Here is a 12,827-nt window from a genome sequence, read left to right as displayed (position 1 = left end):
GACTGGTTTTCCGATATGATGCAGATCAACACAGTCTTGTTTCAGCATCCAGTGGAAATCCTTCCCAGAAGAGTAGAGCTGTTAGGAAGAAACAGACCCCTAATTTCAACTGATTTCAAATTAAATGCTCAGCAAGCCTATGTGTGTTGTCTGGGTGTCCACAAGCTTTTACCATATACCATACACAAGGAGCTCTAATACAATTGTCATTGATTAGATCGATTAATTAAATACGTTGCAATGGTCCTTCAAGGGAAGCTTCTGCTTCAGTAGCAAACCCCAAACCCCACTATACTTAATGCTTCAGTTAGGAACAACTATGTAATTGTTAATAGTTTTAGTAACAGTTTTTCGTTAACATTGATGTAATTGCATTAACTATACTTACAGTTGGAGTCAAAATTAATTGCCTTCCTATAATTTTTATTTTTCAAATATTTCACAAATGATTCAAAATCAAACAAAATGTCCTCAAGGGTATCTTTATTCAGTTGTTTTTTTTTTTTTTTTTTTTTTTCAGGTAACCTCAAGGGTAGCTTTACTCATGTTTTTTTTTTTTTTTTTTTATTCAGTTACCCTCAATGGTAGCTTTATTCAGTTTTTTTTTTTTTTTTTTTTTGATTTTGCAAAAAAGTAAGATCCTGAATAAAAAATGAGAGCTATATGAGCTTCCTTTAGCTTCATTCCAACCTTTTTAGATCAGTTTTAGACAGGGACCAAAATAAAGAAGCTTTTGAGAATTACTACCACAAAATCAGTGATTTTCATCGCAAGAAAAATCACCAAAAAAAAAAAAAAAAACTGCAAAAAACTAGGGGTTCAGCTACTTAATGTATCGATAATCTTTGGGTAAGGGATTGTTTCGAATAAATAACAAAAGAATGACAAAAAAAAAGCTTTTTAATGAAAAATGATGCCTCATCTGAGCCCTCACAATCATACATTACACGAAAAGGGAGCGGAATTGTTTTGCAGCCTATGCAGTAAGCAGACGCGGATGTAGTGCGAGTGATTTACATGTGAAGTCCATGCAAAGATGGGAATAGACATCCTGTGGCAAGAATTGGGCCTTTTGTGCATTTGACGCGATTAAGACTGGAAAAGAAAGTTGAAGCAAACTTAAAAAAAGAGCAATGGAAAAAAACTAAGAAAGCAAGCAACTAACAATGATAGAGATTAGTTTAAGGATGATGGACGTTACTGAATTGAAGAACATTGCTTTACATTTATGGCTGGTATTATGACATCGATGGGTATGTCATATCAATAAATGATTTCGTTAAACTCTTTCCCTGCAATTTACAAGAGAAAATGCTTCCCTGCTATTGATGAGTTTTACAACAATCCATGTTTTAGGTGTATTACGGTAGGGGAAGCAACGCCACTGAAGCGGTGCCCTTCGGATCCACAATGCAGTTCGGCAATGCTTGACATCACCCATTCAAAGTGAATATAAAGCGTTGAAGCTGACGCCCTGTGTGAATGGGGTGTGACGCACGTCCTGAGTGAGGTACATGCTGTCACATGCTCTGGGGAGTGAAATCTGAGAAAGAAAAGTAAGATCCTGAATAAAAATAAGAGCTATATGACCTTCCTTTAGCTTCATCCCAACCATTTTAGATCGGTTTTAGACAGGGACCAAAATAAAGAAGCTTTTGGGAATTACTACCACAAAAACAGCCATTTTCATCGCAAAAACATCACCAAAAAACAAAACTCGAAAAACTAGGGGTTCTGGTAGTTACTGTGTCAATACTCTTTGGGTAAGGGATTTATCTGAATAAACAGCAAAAGGATGACCAAGACACCCAAAAAATGTAGAAATAAAAATATTAAAAAGCTTTTAATGACATGGCTATTCCTTAAACTGCACCTTTTCAGCAAACACTTGCCTTCATCAGGGTTACCCTGATTTACGGAATAGCCATAAATAGCATGAATGCTTTTTTAAAATATTTTTTCCACATTTTTCCAGTGCTTTGGACTTTCTTTTGCTGTGTACTGTTTTTCACAAATGATGTTTAACAGAGCAAGGAATTGTTCACAGTATTTCCAATAATCATTTTTTAAGTTTAATTTGAGCTGGAATAAAAAAAGGTTTAATTAAAAATACATTAAAAAAAAAAAAAAAAAAAAAAAAACTTTTAGGGTCAAACTGATTAGCCCCTTTTGGCAATTTTGGTCCCACTTTATATTAAGTGGCCTTAACTAATATGTACTTACATAGGAATTAATAGTTTGTTACAATGTACTTACTGTGTAAATGCATGTATTTACTTTGTACTTATGCTTGATATAATACATGTATGTAATTGCATCTGTAATTACATTTGTAATTACATTTGTAAATACACTGTTGACCATCCCTTAAACCTTAACCCACCCTTAAACCTACCCAATCCACCAAACCTGTCTATAACCCAACCTCTATGCCAACTCAAATGCACCACAAGTGTTCTCAAATACATTATAAACACAGTAAGTACATTGTATTTATTTTTTGATGTAAGTACATAGTAGTTAAGGACACTTAATATAAAGTGGAACCGCAATTTTTAGCAATTTTTTTTTTTTTTTAGTTGTCTACAGAACAAACCATCATCACACAACAACTTGCCTACCCTAACATGCCATATATTTAACTAAATTAACCTAGTTAAACCTTTAAATTACACTTAAAGCTGAATACTAGTGTCTTAAAATATATCTAGTAAATATTATGAACTGTTGCCATGACAAAGAAAAAATAAAATAGAAATTAGCCATCAAAACTATCATGTTTAGAAATGTGTAGAAAAAATCTTCTCACTGTTAAACAGAAATTGTGGAATAAAATATACAGGAGGGCTAATCATTTTGATTTTAACCCTTTAAAGTGCGCTTCTTGAAAAAAAAATAAATTGACCCACGCTTGCATTGAATAATATACTGACACAACTTTGAAAAATAGTAATAAGCAATTAAAATTATAGGAATAGCCTGTGGGTAAAAGGTTGACCAGGTGGTTACGATGACTGCTAAGGAGTTTACTGTATGTATAAACACACACTCACACTATAGCACACTCTAATCAGCACTGTAATATACAAACATCCACAGTTCTCGACCCCTTCCAGCCCTGATCTGAACTAAGGGATTTTAGTGCTCTCTTTGCCCGTGGGAACTCTGGCCTTGCTGAGGGCACTGGATGACATCACTCATGGGACATCTGGTTAATGGGCATGTCCTTGTCCCGGCTGGCAGACTTTGTATTACTTTATTTATTTATTTATTTCGCCATACTCTCTGCTGTTTGTGTTCTCACAGTTTATGGTAAATAGGCCACTGGGAAAACGGGCGGGGGAATATATAAACCCCCAACATGCCATACTTAATTTTCCAAAGGCTGATCCTGACAGAGTGATAATCAAGCGTTGCAGTGATTGGAAATATTTCAGGCCGCAGTAGCATTTTAATGCAAACGGCTTTAATTTGCACCGATAGGGGCTGTAATTGGATTTTGATTGGACATTAATGAAGATGCACACCCTCTGCGACGGACACAGGCAGTCATCTGTTTTCAGGGATGGTCACAGACACTTACAGAACGGCCATACTTTCCGGAAACAAGTTTTAAATTGCCTATATACCGCAACACATAACCAGCAATTAAATATTACAAAAAGCTCCATCCTTTTTCGACCACGCCATTAAAACAGCAGAATGGCTGGACTGGAATCATAAGACTCGACGCCTTGTGGTGTGTTTAGTGTTATGATTGCTCTCATTAAACAGACTGGCGCTTTTGCTCTTACAGTATTCATTTGTGGCATTTTGCTTCTAGATATTTTTTTGCTTGCTTGTGTGTAAACATCTGAATCTGACATATCTGAGGGATTAATTAAGAAATATGGACATCTTGTTAATGAATCAGTTCCAGGAATAAATTGGTCGAGCTTTCAGATTATGCTAAGATTAGTTTTTTTTTTTCTCCTCTTGCTTCAAACTGGCTAAGCTGTTCGAGCAAAGTTGTAAAAAACGAGGTCATATGTGATGATGATAGGGCTGATTGTGTGTGTGTGGCTTTTCTAAATGTAGAGGAATGTTAATGAGAAGCAGGCCCTGCTGAAATGCTCCACTCGTCTCATGCTGCTCTCCTTTGAGCTTTGCCCTTGTCGCTGTCCCCTATTCATTCATCTCTCTCTTATTCCCACATGAAGCCGTATGACTGACCACAAGCAGACTACCGTCACAGCAGTCTGCTTTCACTCACTTACTCTTTCTCTTATTGCATATAAATGTGCAATTTTACCCATGCATCCTAGAGTTATACATGTGCATTTTATTATGTTCTGAAATGATGATGATGATGTGTGGATGATGATGATGATAATAATAACAACAATAATAATAATAATAATAATAATAATAATAATACATAAACATACTTACCTACATGCATAGATGTGACACTGACTGAAATTGTATGTTTAAAAATACATGTGTAATTGCATCTTACATTTATAGTATTTGTATCTATAATTACATGGTGACCCAAATTCTACCCTTTGACCAACCCTCAAAATTTGCTATACCATTATATAATGGCAGTGTAGTGTACAATGCATAGGTATATTTTCTTAAGAAATTAGATGAAATAAAAATCAGTTCAAAAACAGGCGCATGAAGTCTCAGTGCTGTAGACGGAAATGCAGAGGAAGTTTAGAAATAGAAGAGATGGTGTACTGGTGTTCATTAAAAGTAAACTGAGACCTAGTTAAAGAAGAACTGAAAAACTCTTGGGAGAATGAGTAAACTGCACAAATAATAGTAGATTAATTGCCAATATAGATGCCAAGAAAATAAGACATTAACAACATTAAAATAAGTCATACATTGGCAGTTTCAAATACCAGTAGCTGATCGGCTGTCCCTTGTTGCAGTGTGTTTAAAATGCAAAATATAAATTTTGTTTTGATACATTTGTGGTTGCCATATATTGTAGTTTATTTTGATGCGTGTAAAGCTGTTTTATTTTATTATGTTTTATTTTAAAATACATTTTAATGTATTTTTGCCCATCCCTGCTTACAGTAAAAAAAAGAACTGGATAACAACAATATAACTAATGACTATGGTTTTGATAATGTAGTAATTGCATGTGAAACAGGATTATGAAGTATAGTGTAATATAAATCAAATCAGTAATAAGTAATTAATAATGAATAATGTACATTTAATATATGTCATGTTTAATTTTCCAGGATTTCTCCAGGACATTTCCAATTTAATTGCAATAGGACTAACAAACATTCAATCATTCATTTTCGTTTCGACTTAGTCCCTTTAGTAATCTGGGGTCACCCCAGTGAAATGAACCACCAACTTATCCAGCACGTTTTACGCAGTGGATGCCCTTCCAGCCACAACCCATCTCTGGGAAACATCTACACACACTCATTCACCCTCATACATACGGACAATTTAGCCTACCCAATTCACCTGTACCGCATGTCTTTGGACTGTGGGGGAAACCGGAGCACCTGGAGGAAACCCGCGCGAACGCAGGGAGAACATGCAAACTCCACACAGAAATGCCAATTGACCCAGCCGAGGCTTGAACTAGTGACCTTTTTGCTGTGAGGCAACAGCACTACCTACTGTGCCACTGTGTCGCCAGACTAACAAACAGTGATCACAGATTCATGGCCTAATATAATATACTGTATTATTTTTTCTAAAAATTAAATAAATAAATAAATAAATAAACAAAAATAGGTTCACAATTTATTTTGATGATCAGTTTGCTGAATTTTAGGCTACACTGCAACTAATTCTCATTAGAATAGAAGTAGACTGTTAGGTCGGGGTTCTGTCTGTTGAAGGAGCAGTATATCAACAGATATTAGGGCAGACAGTCTACTAATACTCAAATGGACCATCAAAATAAAGTGTTACCAAAAAAAAAAAGAAAAAACATATTTTATAACTTAAATCACATGTCCTTGTCTTGATTCATGACTCTTGAGGGACCCATGTTACTACCATAATATGATTTCTGTAAATCTAGCCCTGCAGTTTTGCCCTTTGCCCATCTCCCGATAGTTCTCTTATATAGTAAGTCCCTGAACTGGGTATCATCTTTCCATTACTGCTTAAACTTACATCATCTCCCTGACATATGTGTTGCTTATTTTTCTAATACATATATACAGTTTTAGTAAAGGCTATAAACTATAAACCAATTATCTTTATTATTATTTTTTTATCAGCATCTCTTTTTACTTTTTATTGTAATATATTTATATTATATCAGTGCATTCTTCGTTAAAATTATACATCCAATAACTATTAATAAGTATTTTTAAATCAGCACAATATATTACAATTCTATAATGCAATGTTTAAAATAATTTTGAATATTGCCAAAATAGTGACACTTTAAACTAAAACCACCAAAATGTAGAAGCAAAAGAGGGTCTTATTGAGTAAGCCATTTGAGTCATTCTATCAAACAACTCACAATTTAAAACACTTATCAATTTAGGAATTAAACAAATGGCAGTTCTTGTGAATGAGTCACTAAATCTCTTTCTCAAATGATTCATTCAAAAATCACAGATGCATTCATGACAAAACAACTGCATGTTGTAAGGAAACATTATGTGCTGGCATTAGAACAACAAAAGTAAAACAAAGGTGAAGTGAGGCGAATTAATATGTATAGTAGAAATCCAGGTACATGTTTAACAACCAACATCGAATAGTAATAACTATATAAAGGGCGCTTAATCACCTCACAGCAAGAAGGTTGCTGGTTCAAGCTCCAGCTGGGTCAGTTGGCATTTCTACATGGAGTTTGCATGTTCTCCTTGTGTTGGAGTGGGTTTTCTCCGAGTGTTCCGGTTTCCCCACAAGTTAAAGACATGCGGTATAGGTGAATTGAATTAGCTAAATTGTCCATAAAGAGTATTGTGTAAATGTGGGAGTGTATGGGTGTTTCCCGGTGCTGGAAGGGCTTCCATTCATTCCGCTTTGGCGATTCTTGATACATGGAGGGACTAAGCCGAAGAGAAAATGAATGAATGAATGAATGAATGAATGAATGAAAATATATATAAAAATAAATTCCAAGTCTGAAAAAAATTGGTTCAGATTTTTTTAGGATTTCCACATTGGTCAACACATTTAGGAACCCTGAAAGTAAAAAAAAAAAAAAAAAAGTATGGATCAATCATTCATATATATGGATATAAGGTATGAAGAAACTTTTACATTATTATCAGTGCTGAAAAAAAGATGAGACATTTTTAGAAACTGGGGCGAGGCAGTGGCGCAGTTGGTAGTGCTGTCGCCTCACAGCAAGAAGGTTGCTGGGTCGCTAGTTCAAACCTTGGCTCAGTTGGCATTTCTGTGTGGAGTTTGCGTGTTCTCCCTGCCTTCGTGTGGGTTTCCTCCGGGTGCTACGGTTTCCCTCACAGTCTAGGTAGGCTAAATTGTCCGTAGTGTATGAGTGTGTCTGTGGATGTTTCCCAGAGATGGGTTGCTGGATAAGTTGGCGGTTCATTCTGCTGTGGTGACCCCGGATTAATAAAGGGACTAAGCCGACAAGAAAATGAATGAGTTTTTAGAAACTATTATTTTTTTGTTTGTTTTGTTTTCTTTTGTTAAAAGTTCAAGAGTCAAAGTTAGAGATTTGCTCTTGTAACCCAAAGGTTGCAGTTTCAAGTCTCAGTTCTGCCAGCGATTGTTGGTGGGAAGAGTAAATGATCTGTACTCTCACCACCTTCAATACCGCGACTGAGATGAGACCCTTGAGTAAGGCACCAATCCCAAAACTGCTCCCTAGGCCCCACAATAATGGTTGTCCAGTTGATGTGTGTTCCCTGAGCATGTGTGTTTGTGTGCTCAGTTGTATGGGTAAATGCAGAGCACAAATTCTGAGTATGGGTCATAGTGTGAGTTTTATTATTGCCGTATTACATTGTATTCCATTAAATACTTAGGTTATGCTTTTATATAATATTGTCTGCTTGAATTTAATTGGTGCTTGTAGTTCACCACACGAGAGAGTTGTAGGGTCAAAACCTGAAAAATTGTCAAGATATACAAATGTAAATCTAATAAAAAAATAAATAATTGACTCCATCCCACTGAATTATTAATCATTGATGTACTTCACATGCTTCAATGAAACCCATTACGACTCTGTCGTTGTAACCAGTGTAAAATTGCTGAGCTTTTATTTTAGTACTCACTGTTTCTGTTTACAATTCACCTCATTCAGTTTGAGACATTCTTTAATCCTGTGACACCAAAACCTGAACTTTTAAGCTATTTATTTTAGTAATGTTAGCCAGATGACCTTCAGTCTAATCCATGGATTAGTGTGCAGTCGTCTGGTGTTGACATTGATCTGTTTTCCTCCGCGCCAGAAATGGTTAAATGATATGCCTTCGTGAGAGACTGGTCTCCAGTCAGCACAGACTCCAATAGACGCACATACTGCTTTTATCCCAAAGATTGGACTGCAGCTGCAAACAATTAGGATCTCAAGGAGGACAGGCAGATTACATTTGCATTTGTATAGCTCATGTCTGTGGCAAATGTCACTGTATAGCCGGCTTCCAAACTTGCACATTATTTGGAAAGGATAAGTGCATACACCTCCATTAAATGCAAATGCTGAAAATATGATCCACAAATTTGTTTTTTGAGTGTAAAGGATCAAGAAAAACTCAAATAGGGTCATCCAATTTGAAGTTTGCTGGGAAATGCGCATATATGTTATGCATATGGTGAAGGTTGTTTTGCTAGATGAAATCTTCTCACACTGTTACCTTAGAAACACAGTGGTGGATCAGAAAACATATAGAAACACATAGATTCAGATAATATTCTGAATCATTGTGAATGCACTTGTCATGCACTTGTTTAATCACATTTTTTAGACAAATATCTCCATGATGTCATTAATAACCTTCTGGATTAGGCAGTAAATAAATATATGTTATATATTTATCTAAGAGCCCCTATTTTGCCTTAAAAAATGTCATATTTGGTTTGGGGGGTCTTCCACAACAGGCTGATTTGCATGCAAGGTCAAAACACACTTTCATTTCATTCTTATAATATGCATTGACTTTTACCTTTTTATCCCAACGACTCCTGTAAGATTGTTTAGCAATTCATTTGTTCCCAAACCCCTCCTTAGCGTCTGATAACCAAGTCTATTGCAATTGGTCAAATTTGTTCAGCGGGAAAAAGAGAGAAACGCTCACCATGGCTTATAAACATTGTTGAAATAGACAGTGGAGATTATCTGCTTGTGAAGTGTGACGTCACGCGAAACGGCTTCCGGGTCCAAGTGTTCCATCAAACTGTATGGGGACTCATCAAATGGTAATAATCAACATTTACAAAGTGATTTAATACTTTCGAAAATCACGATCGCAATATATATATTTTTTTACTTTGGTTTTTCAATATTGTAATAATTGCACAACAACAGTTGGAGGTGGACTATTTATTAGTGGGAAAATTTCACTAATTTGTTGACAGTTATTGCACATGTAGTATCCTATCACAGTAAACCCCTTGAACTCTTTCACAAATGACTGAAAAAACTGACTGCCTGCCTAGGCGCTTGGTTTATGTACTTCAAGGAATTTGGACACCTGAATTCAATGATGTGGAGGGGTGTCTGCAAAATTGTATACACTTTTAATTCAGACCTTTTTTAATTACTAATTAATTAAACTTTCCTGCACCTTTTTGTGCAGGAAACACAATAATAAAAACCTATTAGTAGCATTTTTGATCCTTATAAATGAAAAACATCTTCATGGTCACTACTGCACTATTGCGGCTAGACTTTTAATGCATGTTAAGAGAGCACAAGTTTCACTTCATTACAGTAGTAATCATCAAAACATAAATAAATAAATAAATAAATAAATAAATAAATAAATAAATAAATAAAATGTCTGAGCTGATCTATTTATTTAGTCTGCTGAGGACTGTGTCTTTCACACGAGCAAAATAGCTTGTCTTGACATTTGTGTGGGCTTCCATTAATGAATATGAAATTTGGACGTGCCTCCTTACACGCATACAAGCAAAGTGATTTATTATGCCTGAAAGTAGTTTCGGAAATAGCAAATGTGTGTCCAAATTAATAGCACTGAAAAGCAGGTATTAATCTGATTTGTCTGTGCACGTTGGCTGCTCTCATTGTGGGAAAATGAAGACAGAACAGAAAATTCATAGACGGTCTCAGCGCTGCTTGTCTGCTGGCATGCATTAATGTGATCTGGAATGGAAATTGCATTGTTGTGTATAACAATCATGACTAAACTTAATATAACATTTAATAAACAAAAACAAAGAAATATAAATCTGAAAGAAAAAAAAGTATGCAGCATCTTAATTTCCCATTTCAAGGTTTTTGCTTCTGCTCTTTCACAGTTTTTTCCCCATTACGCTTTATGAATAACTTCAGTCTTTGTCAATATATTTGACTTTGACTTTCTTTATTCCACAAGTGGAAATTTATCTTGGGGTTCACCACATGATTATATCAGCATTCACATCACATACTATCTCACCATAAACAAGTAGCATAAATACATTCATTATTATCTCTTATCACTCAATTAGCCCCATAAGACTTGAAAGCCAGTATTTAAAAATCTTATGGCAGTCAACACAAAGAGTATTTCATACACATTTTTTTCTTTAATTGAGGTTGGCTAAAATGTCTTTTTGATGGCCAAATCTGAATTTTATCTTTATCTTGGGGTGAGAACAATCTTCAATAATGATGTGCTTTCTGTTTAGTTCTCATTAAATACATTTAATTTAGCGGTCTTTGTGGTTTATCTACAATTGCACTGACAATTTTGCTACTAAACACAGGTTTTTAAACAGTACATACCATGCAATCATGTTAAAACTCACAATACTTTTGAACAAATTCTTACACACCATCTCAAAAATATATTGACTCATACCAAATTGTTGTAACCTCCTAATAATATATAATCTCTGCATTGCTTTTTTTTTTTTAAATGCATGCTACATTTCCAGCAAATGCCAATTTACTATCATCAAATGTTCCTAAATATTTAAAACATCCAAGTGTCTCTATTTGATGTCCCTCAAGAACCAGAGGTTTCAGCTCTTGAGAAAAAAAAAAATAGTTTGTTACTGCTGATAACTATGTCTTTGGTTTCTTTCTTTCTTTCTTTTTTCTTTTTTTTTATAAAAAATAATCATTATTTATCTCAAGTGAACTTATTTTAACTATAATACAAGGTAGCTCCCTCTTGGGGTGTTATGATAGCTCAGTGGTTAGCACTGTTGCCTCACAGCAAGAAGTTTGCTGGTTTGTTTTTACTCAGGTTTTGTTTTTTTGTGAATCCACCAGAGGCCACTGTGTACACTTTTTGAGATCTCGGATTTCTCTCGCTAGTGCCTTTTGTGCCTGCTCCTTATCTGTAAATCCACCAGAGGCCACTGTCGACTGACTGACCGACTGACTGACTGACTGACTGATCGATCGACTGACCCACCTTTCTCTTTCCCTAAACCCAACCAATAGTGTTTTCAAAAGCATCAATTGACCCGCCTACCCACTTCCCTAAAATGAACCGACTGTTTTTAAAAGCAATCCAGAAAAGAAAAGCCCTTGTATGATTTATCATTGTTTATCATGTTTTAATATTTAATCACATTCTCACCATGTTATTTACTTGTTTATCTTACTTTTGCCTTCTGTTTTTGTCTGACCCACTTTCTGGAACTATTTTTTGCTGTACTTGAACCTCATTGTCATGGTCAGCTCTTCTCTGTGTCTCAAGTCCATCGACCTACATAGTAAGCTAACTAGACAAACTGGTGACAATGGGAAAGCCGTCCACATGGAGGTAAACGGTCAGCTGGTAAGTGTAAAAAAGGAACTTCTGAGAAATAAGGGACGAAACCAAAGGGAAATAAATGAACTAATAAATCCCCCTCTACTCCAGCTTTGTTCAACCATCCAAGTTCCATATTATTTGCATATTTAATACATGAAAACCTTAATCCTGGATCTTAAGTTCATTTGTGTAAAGAGAAACAAGTATGGTTGATGGATTGCTTTCTTGTGGAACTCCTTTTTTATAAAATTTAACATAAAATAACTTACTTAACATAAAATAATGTTAAGTTCGTTAACATAACTTATACTATGTGAAATTATGTTTGTGTTTTTATGACTTTGTAAATGTTATATGTATTCGCATTACACTTTACCGATTTATATCTCTACAGTCTAATTTGTAATTATAAGCTATTTCTGTAGACAATGTTTCAATTTGATATGAGAAAAATGTCCTTTTAATTAAAAAAAGAAAATTACATTTTCTTACAATGTGTTCCCTTTTGCCGTTTATTTCTGCTGCTGTGATAAAGTGCTATAATTGATCCACCACCTGCCGCTCCTTACATCCAATAAAGCAGGAACTCTTATGTAATCTGCATGGACACACATGATGTAACAAAGCATAGATGAACAGATGTTATTATTAATAATAAATGAGCTATCAAGAACTAACAATAAACAGATATGATCATCATCTGACACTCGTGAACTAATGAAATGAATTCATACTAATGCATACTGTAACAAGTGCTAATTGTTAAATAATGGTAATTAATGAATAAAAGGGTTAATTCACCTATAAATCACAATTTTATTACCAATTTATCATGTTGTTCTGATCTCCTGGGACCTTCGTTAATCTTTGCAACTCAAATTAAGCTATTTTTAAAAAGAATCCGAGAGCTCTCATATGCTATATATGCCT

The 12,827-nt window shown here is 34.9% G+C and overlaps 2 long non-coding RNA genes across 2 annotated transcripts in view; both read right to left on the bottom strand.

Moving 5' to 3' along the window:
- The window catches only part of LOC147843146 (uncharacterized), a 321,579-nt gene that overhangs the window by 221,192 nt on the left and 87,560 nt on the right, over window positions 1-12,827 (bottom strand). The gene's annotated exons all lie outside the window — the stretch shown is intronic.
- On the bottom strand, window positions 492-2,985 carry LOC147836085 (uncharacterized). Its single transcript, XR_015496666.1, has 2 exons — window positions 1,591-2,985; window positions 492-668 (listed from the first exon to the last, which is right to left on the bottom strand). It is a non-coding gene; the product is annotated as an uncharacterized LOC147836085 (long non-coding RNA).

Source organism: Danio rerio, chromosome 7, assembly GCF_052040795.2.
Source record: "Danio rerio strain M-AB ecotype USA chromosome 7, GRCz13ab, whole genome shotgun sequence".
In the NCBI taxonomy this organism is placed as follows: Eukaryota; Metazoa; Chordata; class Actinopteri; order Cypriniformes; family Danionidae; genus Danio; species Danio rerio.
Note: the sequence above shows the minus strand (reverse complement) of the source record. Positions and strands in the feature narration are given on the sequence as shown.